We start from the raw sequence: 13170 nt of genomic DNA, 5'->3' as shown, positions 1-13170 counted from the left end.
TACATTATTTTTCGCGATTTCGGCATTGGCCCCATATTAAAAGTTGTTCAGTATGACCTATAAAGTTACTACGCAGAGTATGGCTGGTGGTTAAAATTTTACCCCGTATATGCGTTTAATGAAACACTAGGTTTACTAATCGGCGCCACATATTTTATAGAATAGGTACGTAGGCTTTTACTACATAATTATGTTACGTAATGTATAAGCTTTGTAAAGCTGTATGTTGTAACATACCATATGTGTTAATAGTTTTTTGTAGGCTTCCTCATAATGGAGGGGTGCATAGTTAAGTGGGCCCGTGACGTCCCACTGACGCGCCACGCTCAATCGACTCGACTATGGTAAAACATCATATTACATTTAAGAGCCAACAGGAGCTAAGATTGAAATATTTTAGGTAAATATACCCGTCTCGCTAACGGAAGCGGCTCCTAAAACTAGTGCGATAAGGACAAGGCGAAAAATCCTGCGTAAAAATATCAAAAATCGAGGTTTCGTACTCGACTGTTTCCTCCTCCAAAACTTAACCACTCGTAACCAAATTTGGAAATCTAAATGATTATGACATTATCTGTGTCGGACCGTTTTGCTTTTTTGACTAATTTATGTCAGTTTTGAATAGCACGCCTCTCATTGCGGCATAGTCAATTAGGCCATTTTGGCCATTTTTAGGGTTCCGTAGCCAAATGGCAAAAAACGGAACCCTTATAGATTCGTCATGTCTGTCTGTCTGTCTGTCTGTCCGTCTGTCTGTCCGTCTGTCTGTCCGTCCGTATGTCACAGCCACTTTTCTCCGAAACTATAAGAACTATACTGTTGAAACTTGGTAAGTAGATGTATTCTGTGAACCGCATTAAGATTTTCACACAAAAATAGAAAAAAAACAATAAATTTTTGGGGTTCCCCATACTTCGAACTGAAACTCAATTTTTTTTTTTCATCAAACCCATACGTGTGGGGTATCTATGGATAGGTCTTCAAAAATGATATTGAGGTTTCTAATATAATTTTTTTCTAAACTGAATAGTTTGCTCGAGAGACACTTCCAAAGTGGTAAAATGTGTGTCCCCCCCCCCCCCGTAACTTCTAAAATAACAGAATGATAAAACTAAAAAAAATATATGATGTACATTACCATGTAAACTTCCACCGAAAATTGGTTTGAACGAGATCTAGTAAGTAGTTTTTTTTTTTATACGTCATAAATCGCCTAAATACGGAACCCTTCATGGGCGAGTCCGACTCGCACTTGGCCGCTTTTTTGAAGGGCTCTAGCGCCTTAAAAAACAAAAATATCAAAAAAAGCAAAACGGTCCGACACAGATATTGACAATATTAATCTGTGTTGAAAAAATCATTGCTCTAACTTCAAAACCCACGGAGGAAACTGTCGAGTACGTTTGTATGGAGAAATGACCACTCCTGTTGGCTCTTAACTTCAAGGGCGAAATGTACCTAAGCCCTTAATCAGTTGTGAAAAACTTTTTAAATGCTAAACTACTGAACCAATCTAATGAACTTTAGCATTAAAAAGAACCCTAGGGTTAAACAATTACCTATCCTATAGGTATATTTAGATTTTAGTTGCACTAGTTGCAGAAAGTTTCCTAAAAGTTGGAAAAGTCCTCAGAAAACTCTGGCCAATTTTACAAATAAGAAAGAAGCTTCCGTTTAGGAAATGGGAAATTTCATACAAAAATTCGAGTACTTCCTGAAAGCTTCCCATGTGGAAAGTTTCGCAATTTTGAAGTGTTCTGCAGGCATTGCAATAATAGAATGATTACTACGGGAGTGGATTTCCGGGTTCATCTAGTTCTCATTTCTCAATAAGGCAACGGTGGTAGTGGCAAATCTAAAAATGTTACTTAATCCGGCAACCCTCATTTGTACTTAGATACCTACCTATTGTAAACTGTAAACCCAAAGTTTATAAGAACAAAATTGTGACGTTATCTATGAAAAGGGACCTTATTGTCGATGACGCTTACGGCATTGTCAACGATGCTCCGATATAAATACAATGCCGCGCGACGCTGTGCGGCGTAAGCGCCATCGACAATAAGGTCCCATTTCATAGATAACGTCACAATTTTGTTCTTATAAAGTTTAGGGGGTTATTCTCGGTTGGTTAAATTTAATTGACACCAAAATGAATCACAATGTACCTAATTAGCCTGTTTAACATCCACTGTAAATCAAGTTTACGCGCGTAATGCAGTTTATGCAGTTTCGGCTGTTTGGAGTTCATCCAACTTACGAGGTGATTATTCACTAATCAGAGATACCGACTTCCCTGTTCAGTAATATATGTAGATACCTTTAATGATTATTCAAAAATCAACAAGGACAGTAACGAGTAGTGATCCAAGGATATCTGAGTAATTTCACTATGTTTACTACTTACCTACATTTTCTGTACGTCCCTTGCCTTATATCGGCATCTTTATCATGAATCGGCATCTTTATCGTGACATCACTTTTATCATACTGGCTAGTTCATAATACTTCATAGGGTGTAAAAAAACCGCAACTTCACTAATTTTGGCTGATTAGAATCGTTTTGATGAGTTGGTTGTTGGAAACTGATCAAAAAAAGGTACCTACAGTCTGCAAAAATATTGTATTTCGATCACCATCCAAACAAAACACTAGAACATTGTTTGCGTTCAGAGAGTTATTTAGTTAAGCAACCATGGTCTTGTTCAATCGAGATACCCAGTCTTATCACTGTTTAACGACATGTTTTATCACAGTTTTATTCAACTTCAATAGAAGTTCTTGTTATGTACAGTGGCCATCTTTATACCATTTTTCGAGATAAATATTTCCTTTTTTAAACGCGCTTTAAATGATTATAGCGTGGGCTTTTGGTTTGGATGTGGTTATAACCACAAACTGTGGTATTAAACTGGGGTGTGGTGGTTAAACTTATAAACCATGAACTTTTATAACCCTCTTTTTCACCACAAAAGGGGCAAAGTAACGAGATGAAAAACATTAACTTTTAACTCTTTGTCAAATTGACAGAGTTAAATTTAAGCTGGCAAATTTTGAAACCCGGTCGTCAGGAGGATAGTTCACGCTGAGCAACTTTTACTATGGGGCCAATTTGTAAATGAAAATAAACATTTTTTTCATACATTTTGGCCAATTACTTATAGATACCTAATACGAGTATGTCGATATGTTTTATGACAACAGTTTTTTTTTTCGCGATTTCGAAGGAGGCCCTGACGTGCTGTCGGAACGTAGCCAAAATTGCGAAATTTCCACATGGAAAAATTTCGGGAACTTCTCATATTTTTCGTATCGGAAATTTTAATTTCCTGAAAGTTTCCCTTGTTTCCTGTGAAATTTTCCTGATATTTCGTAGAAGTTTTCCTACTTTTTTGAAGCTTTCCGCAATTTGCACATCACCTACTGTTATATATTATGAATCTCTCAGTTAATGTTCCGACACCAATAAAATCACTGTATAACCGACAGAGCACCTAAAATGACTTCATTACCGTTTAATTATCATCACGAACATCATTACCAACAGTCATTGACGTCATTATGTAACTGTCAGCTGTCACGTGCAACCAACGTATCTCTTGACGTTTGTTTGTCACCGATTCATCTTATATGAGCATGGATACTTGAAGAGACACTCGAAATAATCTGTAGTTTTATGATAATGGAGATAAAAAAAATCGTGTTTATCCAGTTAGTGAAGAGTTGTTCTTTAAAATAAAGGCGGAAATTATTTTATTTATAAATAAATCGAAAAGTATTTTAATTCTTAGCAGGTTAAATTTTCTCGTGCTAATAATTAAATATGACAAATGTATAACAGCGCCACTCATTGAATTTTAATGAATAGTAATACTAGTAGGTATATACCTGCGCTCTGCAGTTATCGATTATATAATAGAAGTAGAATAACGCACACGTTATTTTTAAATTCTAGGTCTTATCCTTTTTTTAAAACAAGTGAATTAAATGACCATTCATGTCACAATTCATTCAAAAAGCGGATGTGTGAGCAAAATAATTCTGCTACGTTTCTATAAAATATGGATGCGTTAGCAACATAACTAGACTAGAGTATGCGCTTTCATAATTGTTGATTCAAATTACCTGTTAATGCCATTTAAACTGTATACTTTAGTCATGGGGTTACGTAACGTCAAATAGGGCAATAGCCATTGATGGTGGGTAATTTGATGGTGCTCATGTTGTACCATCGTCCACAATGTCACTGATAATTTGTGAACCTTATTTCAAATACATAAGGCCCAAAGACGATCAGTGTTGCTGTTAGGCCTGTTAGATAGAGCACTACCCAGTCAGAGGGCCTGCCGCCAACATCGTAAAAAAGGCTTATCGAAAACCTGCCTCTCCATCGCCCTAATATACAAGAGCGATAGAAAGGCAGATAACGATTTTCGATTTTACGATATTGGCGGTAGGCCCTCAGGGCATGGCACGCTCTGATTAAGGGAAGGTGGTCCAGCCAGTCCCGCAAAAATCTTAAATGAAATAGTTTACCTGACATATAAAGAACCTGATATTTAGGACACGATGGGTTACTTATTCCAATAGTTACTACCACTGGTAACAACTTGGTGGTAACTAGTGGGAATAAACCAACACGATAGATACACGGCTTGATTTAATTTGACTTGAAATTGTCACAATATTAACTCTTATTATTTTAACTTAAACCCTTGATCTATATAGCTATATAGCAAGCCGTTCAAGATCCCATAAGGTCAAGTGAGGTAAATGCAACTATGGGGTTATTGCGTCTCTCCGTTCTTTCTCGAATACGATTGGTCGAAACGCCCTCTACTATGCAACGTTTCATGCCTGAGCTACTTGGAAATGAAACGTTGCATAGTAGAGGGCGTTTCGACCAATCGTATTCGAGAAAGAACGGAGAGACGCAATAACCCCATAGTTGCATTTACCTCACTTGACCTTACTTCAAACTCTATCGATGATGTTTAATTTTATTTTCTTACTTTATAAAGTACGAATGCTTGTCTAGGCCATGACGTATCTAAGGACGAGCTAATGGGGCATTAAAAATGGTACTAGTTCAGCGGTGTTACTCACGAATTCCAGCCAATCGTGCAGTCTAACGCAACTAGTTGCGACCAATAGCGCGCGTAATGCGAACTCGTCAACCAATCGCGCGCGTGATGCGAACTCATCAACCAATCGGGTTGTAGCGATTTCACACCGCTGTACTGGCCCACGTAATGCCTCATTATTATTGCCCGTAAAGCCAGTCCCTAGATATATATGTCAATGGTCTAGGCACGTTGAGCTGGTTCCCCTGAGAGGTCGAGGTGCGCACCGTTAGGAATACACTAAATGTACGCTATTAATGACCGCCATTGAAATGCAAACAATGAGCACATATTGGGCGACACAGTTTTTTTTTTTCAAATAGGTACACAGACTTATCTTTAGAATAAAATGAATGAAAATTGGGCTTTAATACCGGTAGATTGTCGCTTTGATTATGACATTTATGATTAGATGTCAATTGTTTGTTCGTAACTTCCTAAGTTGACTTGCAATTGAAATGAACCTTTTTCTGTCACTAATCACTATATATTACACAAGAAATGTGTAATAATCACTTCGATTTTAAGACTTGTAAGCTATATAGGAACTTTTCTTGTTTTAAGCTCTGTGGTTTAATATAAATCTTCAAGCTTCATCCTGAGCCTTATTTAGAGAATGAAGTGCTTACAAAATTTAATGAAACATATTATTATTGTTGACCGAAGCGTAGATGTGTTGATGTGTCTACGTTTTGACTCGGACATTTTGCTTTTGTATGTCCGGATGTTCTCCTCTACAGGTCGCAATTCTTAACCGATTTTCGTGAAATTTTGTGACCGAATTCTATGACTAAATAAAATTTTTTTGTCGATCCGGTTTTTGAAAGTTTTGCAAAATGGCGGAGCCGTGATAGCTCCCGCCTAAACAAATAGTCGTATTGCTATCATAAGAGTTTTTTCTTTTTGAGATGTTTATAGATTAAATGGCCAAAAATTCAGAAAATTTGTATCGCTGGTTTTGGCGGTATTTAGATATTTAGTTTTTACTTGAGAATGAGTAGCTAAATTTCGTCAGCTTTAGTAAGAACTACAATGGCGTATTTTGCAAACGTTCGCTTTTTTTGTTTGCATCGGCAGGTCCCTGGTTCCATCCCCAGTAATTGTATACTGCTACATAACTTTTTGTATTTTTTTTATACTTAAATTTCGTATAAGTAGTTGTTTTTTTATTTTATTTTTTTATATTGAAAAAATGAAAAATTTCGTATTTTTTATTTATCAAGCGCGGGTTAGGCGTATTCGTTTAATTTTTGTTTGTAGATTTATGTAGTTTTTAATTTTTTGTTTATATTACATGTACTATACCTATATTTTAATAAATATTTTTGCCATACATTTATTCAGTTTTAAGCTCTGCTCGCGAGGTCTACAGCTCACAGAGCCACTAGTTCTAAATAGAAAATGTTGCATTAGGTATGGGATAGGACGGCGTAATGAATTCAGTGGAACGTACGCCATGTAATGTGCCGCCAGCTATTATTAACTAGGAGAAAATATGCCATTTCTAGAAGTTATTATAGACCGCTTTGAGATAGCCAGACTCTTATGCACTCATTTGATATAAAAAGAGTTTAGGCCCTGCTCAAACTGCTTTGTTTTATTTAAGATGATTCTCGTACGCAAAAAAAGATGTTAGGTACTTAAGTACCTATAGTTCGTTTTTTTAGCATTAGAAATAAGGTAAACAATCTTGATGTGTCTTTTAATTGAAAAACACATTATAAAAATAAGTTACGGTAAATATGTAACAATTATGAATCTAATACGATATTTTATGGTCTTCTGCTTTCATAAGTAATAGTTACTGATTTTTAAAAAGTGTTTTTCAATTAAAAGACATGTCAATATCGCTTACCTTCTTTCAAGTTCTTTCTAATGCTAAAAAAACCGAACTATAGTGTAAGAGTGAAATAAACGCTAGACTGAATCTAGATGACATATCGGTTCTGAAAAAATTGAGTCATTCAGCATTCAGTAGACGTTTAATTAAAATGAAATTTAAACCGTGTCTTAATATAAGTAATGAATTGCTTGCGGTTATAATTTACATTTTTTTTATTGCAAATGGGTGGTGAATTGTAAGATTTGTAAGTCGTGCTCGTGCACATATGGTTTTCGTGTTAGCGGAAGTGTATAAAAACCAATACGATTCTAATTTAATACCCATAGTTTTAAATTAATGGAGAATCGCATGTAGGTTTCACTTTCAGTAAATAAACACCAGTTAACCGTTTGCTCATGTCGTTCCGGATGTTTTAGTTTGAGCTATTAAATATACCTACTCTATAATTTATAAAGTGTAACAAATATATAGACGTCTAAAAATTAAATTAACATTTTATCGCGCACATTTAAATTCATGGAGCTAGAATCCTCAAGCGGACTACTTATTTCTAACTAAAGGGATCCCAAGGGCTTTTAAAAAACTGGAAAAAAAACTTGTTACTCGCAGACTGGACTTTTTGGGGTTTAGGTATATTATACCCCATAGAATGGTTTGCATTTATGTTTCGGCTCAATCCGCAGCTGGCATTCTTATTGATAGCTCCAAAATGTCAAGCTAAGAGTAAGAGATAACCCCATAATCATACCATGAAATGTTGTGGGTCTTGAGGTACCTAAAGCGCACTGTTTTTTTAGTTGAACGTTTGTCAGCGCCCGGATAGAGATGAGAATAACAGACCTGCTTTCAGCAGTTGGGGATCTGGCTCCTAAATTTACATTACAGTTTACCTGATCTATTCCTATTGTTTATATCAGAAAATTTCGTAATAAATAGGTAGAGAAATAGCTTACGTTACACCTTGATGTGTGGTGTGCTGGTGTGTAGGCGTACAAGATAGCATTGAAAATATCGGTTTCTATTGATTTGGTAATAATTAATTATTTACAGGACTATCTTTCTGTCTGGCTTCTAGAATTTTTAGACTTAAAGTTTTTTTTGTACCTATATAAAGTGAAAGATTTTGTAGATATATATAAAATATGTAGGTACCTATATCTATTGTAAACTCCTTATGATTTTTTTTAAAACTGTAGCTGCAGAAGATTAATTATTGATGCTCTGCCCGCTCTGGGTAGGTATACCTCGCCTTAAGCAATCGTATTCCACTTTAGCACTAAAAGAATACCTACTGTCAACTTTGGAGTGCTTAGTTATCTGCTTGTAACTGCAGCCTCATTAATGTAACGCCTTATGTAGTGTAGGCATCTAGCACAAGGATTGCCAAGTTTGCAAGAAATAGTCTTATCCGCTTGTTCTTTAACGACGAAATGTCTAAGTCAAGTTAACGAAATGTTTGTGTCAAGTAGAAAATTAAAGGTATGTATGGTATGATAAGTAACTAAGTACCTAGCAAACTGCTGTTTCCGTGAAATTTATTTACCTACATGTATTTCTACGATCATTTATTTACAAAATACATAATAAAATATGATTAAATTAATTAATTAAAGTTAATTACAAAAAACACACCTTTTTCTACGATTGTTTTTAACCATTGAAGTATAATGTACGTTAGTAATAATAGCTCAATGTTTTTAACCTGTAATTTTGACTTGTCTACTCTTTTCATACCCTTCCCTTTGCCCAGCATTTTTAGGGTTCCGTACCCAAAGGGTAAAAACGGGACCCTATTACTAAGACTCCGCTGTCCGTCCGTCCGTCCGTCCGTCCGTCTGTCTGTCACCAGGCTGTATCTCACGAACCGTGAAACAGTTGAAATTTTCACAGATGTTGTATTTCTGTTGCCGCTATAACAACAAATACTAAAAACAGAATAAAATAAAAATTTAAGTGGGGCTCCCATACAACAAACGTGATTTTTAACCGAAGTTAAGCAACGTCGGGCGGAGTACTTGGATGGGTGACCGTTTTTTTGCTTGTTTTGCTCTATTTTTTGTTGATGATGCGGAACCCTCCGTGCGCGAGTCCGACTCGCACTTGGCCGGTTTTTTATTGTATGTGCCCTATGTGCATTATGCACGTAGGTACATGTTCAAAATAGATCGACCAATTTACATAGTTGTGGCCGAAAGAGGGTCCATAGGCCACAACAGTAATACATACGAGTATAAGTATAGTCTTATTATTTTTAAATAGGGGCAGACTAGGACTGACATTAGGGATGTTATTAAGTATCCTGTTAGTATTAGTACCTACACTAGGTAGTGTAATCGCCTAAATATAAATTCATCCATAATGTAGGTAGATTATGGATGAATTTAAAAATGTATTAGGCGATTAATTACAGCTTTTAAGTAGACTAGGTATACAATCATTCGCACATACATGCAAGAAGGTGACGACATCATTGAGTTTATGCTAATTCCAGCAAGCGTAGTCTGCCAAATAAAATTAACGACCAACAATATTGACAAAGTTGCCGCTGGTTGTGATTAAAACACCGCGGGCTTCTCACGGATCTCGAATGTTCGACCAAAGGTCAGGTTGTAGGAAATGTGATCAGTTCCGGTCGGATATCGGGGTTGTGGCCTTTGAGATTACGTGTGTGAGTAGACAGTAGCTTTTTATCCTCGTTACACGGCTAGCGTTCGTATCAAAGAACCAGCGTAACGGCCGCTGCGAACCTACGTTATTAATGTCGTTTTCTATGGGAAGGAACGACCTCTATAATGAAGTTAAAAAGATTAGATTTTCGAACAACAGTTTTATAAATCTCCTATCGCGAACGCGAAATCTGCCAGAGTTTAACCGAAGTACTCCTAAGGGCTACCGTATGTATCTACAAGTGTGAACACGCATGCATGTTTGAAAGCGGCCATAGAATACGGAAGACCACTAACCATTGTTTGTCACCATCCTATAGTATTAGGTTTTAAATATAAACCTGTGATGTGATCTCCAACCAGCTTTTGATTTCGAAATCATTCTTTCTCTGGTATACTAGAGGCGAATGCTCACCTGCCCCCATGAGCATAGTGAATAACATGACAGCATATGTGGCCTTCATCGCCCTTACTTGTCTCGTTTGCCATTTCACATGCTCTGACACCAGATGCCTTGAACTCGTTTCGCAGAATCGTTATACTTACATCGGAATGATAGATTTTCATCAGATCTGGGGGCCGATTTTTGAATTTCGATCGCTCGTTTTCGTCACTCGAAAATCGGTGGAAAACGGCGAAATGCTAATTTTTTAAATACGAGCGATTGAAAATCTATTGGTATTGACCACTCGATTTCAATTCATTTCTATGCCTAGTAGTGGAGATATTATTTAACGAAATACACGAAATCGAGTGGTCGAAATTCAAAAATCGGCCCCTAGGTAGCGATCCTTTTGCCCCGTTATAATTAGGATTATTAGGAAGCCTGCCTATCGCATAGAGCATAATTTACTCTAATTTCAGTGTTATGTTTACAGCAATCCCAGTAGGAATTAATATATTATACATGCACCTATAAGTTCATTAACTCCTTAACTGAGTCCAATGAGTCCATAGCTCGATAGTAGATAATTATGTATGGTACCTAAACAATTGAATAAGCACTATCTTCTTCTCTTAAAACATGGAGTTCAATCTGTATTAAAGTTTTTTTTTTATTGTACGTCTGCTACGGACAATTTAGGTAGGTACCTGGGCGTTTTTTTTTGTTGTCCCCTACACTTTCGTTTTTTCAAATTTGGGATTTTTATGTTATTTCTACTCAGAATCACGAGCTCTTTCTATCCTAATAGGAGAAAAAAAGTGTCCTAAGTTTTTTATTTCCATTACGTCACCATTTTTCATAGACTTTGTATGGCGGTCGCGGAATGGAAAGATCGAAAAATGTATGGAAATTTTGGGACACTTTTTTTCCTATTAGGATAGAAAGAGCTCCTGATTTTGAGTAGAAATAACATAAAAAATCCCAAATTTGAAAAAAAAGTGTAGGGGACAACAAAAAAAACGCCCACCTACTTATTATATCTTGCCAACCCATTTTATATTGACGAGACGATTGGGAGTTATGTTTACTATTGACTTTTTTTATAAATAGTTACTTAAGCTTATATAAATAGTCAGTCAATGTAAACAAATCTAGCATATTTTACATAAATTATGCTAATACGTTGTTACGTTAAAACTAAGCTACCAGTAGCTTCTTACTCATAAACAGACAGAGAGACAAACAGTCAAACGTCCCATTGTCGGTACAAAAATCTTTGCCGCCTATTATTATGATAAGTACTTAGCCATCGGTTGTTAGTATCATGGTTAACGTAATTAGTGCTTCTCTATTGTCTTTAAAACAACCTTGTCTCACTCTCTTTGATTTTTTATTTATAATGTAAATGAGGTTGTGAGATCAGCAGAGCTTCTTGTTTTTCACTGTATCTATGACAGAAATTAAACATAGTCACTTGTTATTGATTATATATGTAGTTGTTTAATGGAAATAGAACGTGTTTGAAAAATAACCTTAAACTTACCAAACTCCACAAAAAAAATTTTTTGGCTAGAAAAAAGTGAAACCATTAAGTATTTCACTCTGTTTACGAAAAATCGAAAATACGAGTATTACATGCAGTATTCAGCACCGCATATGGAATTATGGCCGTTCAAGCAATTATGATGTTTTTGTGCTGTTGACTGTACCTCCCTAGATATCTGTGTGAAACAGATTCGAACTTGACCGTTATTTTACGTTACCAGACGATTAGGTACCTACTCAAAAAAATAATCATTTGTTATCTAGTCATAAAATTTTAATAAAATGCCATCAGTTATACGAGCATATGAACCTATTTTATTATGAAACAACATCGTTAGGTAGGTACCTATGTTTCACGTGTAGTCTTTATAGTTGACTTTTTTCATATTATTTTTAACAGTATGATGTATAACAGTAACTTGATACGAATATTATAATTTTATCCCACAGTGTTGTTTGATGTCAGAATTTATTAAAACAATTGAAAAATTAGGCAATTTAATGGATTTGAAGGCAGTATAGGTATGACGTATTAGTATAGTATAGTATATCGTTTATTGCAAACCATGGTACAATATAATAGATGTTACAATAAGAAACAGATCACATGGCACCCTGGTAGGGTATGGCAATTATCCTTAAGACTACATTAACTAAATATAATATTTAGTACACTTAAACATACTTTGCTTGCTACTTGCTACATATTATTATTTTCTATGTTTAGGAACTTTGTTTACAAATATTATCATAATAGATCATCCTGCATAAATTCTTCGATGGTATAGTATGATTTTTGCAATAGAACGGACTTGAGTTTTTGTGTAAATAAATGATTTATTTGTATGTTTTTTATTTCAGTAGGTAGTTTATTATATATATTTATTGCTCGGTAGTACGGTCCTTTTTTATAAATATCTAAGATTGGTTCTGGGAGGATGAGATTATCTTTGCGACGCGCACTCTTGTTAAATTCAAATAGGTGTAAATTATTTTTGACAAATGAAGTTATTTCCAGGATATACAGAGAGGGGAGAGTCAATAATTGAAGTTCCTGAAAATGGGGTTTGCAACTGTCGGTCTGTGGAATATTTACCAATATACGGATGCATTTTTTTTGCATTATAAATAGGTCGTGGGCGTCGCTGCTATGGCCCCACAATAGCAAACCATAACTGAGCCAAGACTGTGCATATGCGTAGTAAGCGGACAGGGCGCAATGGATATGTGTGTTTGATTTTAAAATGCTGAACGCGTATAGGAAGGAAGATAATTTTGCTTTGACTTTGGCTACGTGTTTTTTCCAGTCTAGGTGGGTATCAATAGTTAGTCCTAGCAGGGTACATTCAGTCTCTTCTATTATGTTTAAATCTTGTAATAGTGGTGTCAAGTCAGTCGGTCGTTTTTGGTGTGGTCTAAATTGTATAGTCTTTGTTTTTGCTGTATTTATAATTAAGTTATGGTCTTGTAGCCATTGTGATATGTCGAAGAAGGTTTCCTTTATATGTGAAAAGTTATTGTTTGGGTCATTATCGTGTTTAAATAAGAGTGAGATATCGTCGGCAAATACTACGCATTTATGGTTAGTAATTTTTGGGAGGTCGTTTA

The 13170-nt window shown here is 35.7% G+C and overlaps 1 protein-coding gene across 1 annotated transcript in view; it reads left to right on the top strand.

Moving 5' to 3' along the window:
* LOC134649662 (V-type proton ATPase 116 kDa subunit a 1-like) overlaps positions 1-13170 on the top strand; it is a 45805-nt gene that overhangs the window by 494 nt on the left and 32141 nt on the right. The window lies entirely within an intron of this gene.

This window comes from Cydia amplana, chromosome 7 (genome assembly GCF_948474715.1).
Source record: "Cydia amplana chromosome 7, ilCydAmpl1.1, whole genome shotgun sequence".
Lineage (NCBI taxonomy): Eukaryota > Metazoa > Arthropoda > Insecta > Lepidoptera > Tortricidae > Cydia > Cydia amplana.
Note: the sequence above shows the minus strand (reverse complement) of the source record. Positions and strands in the feature narration are given on the sequence as shown.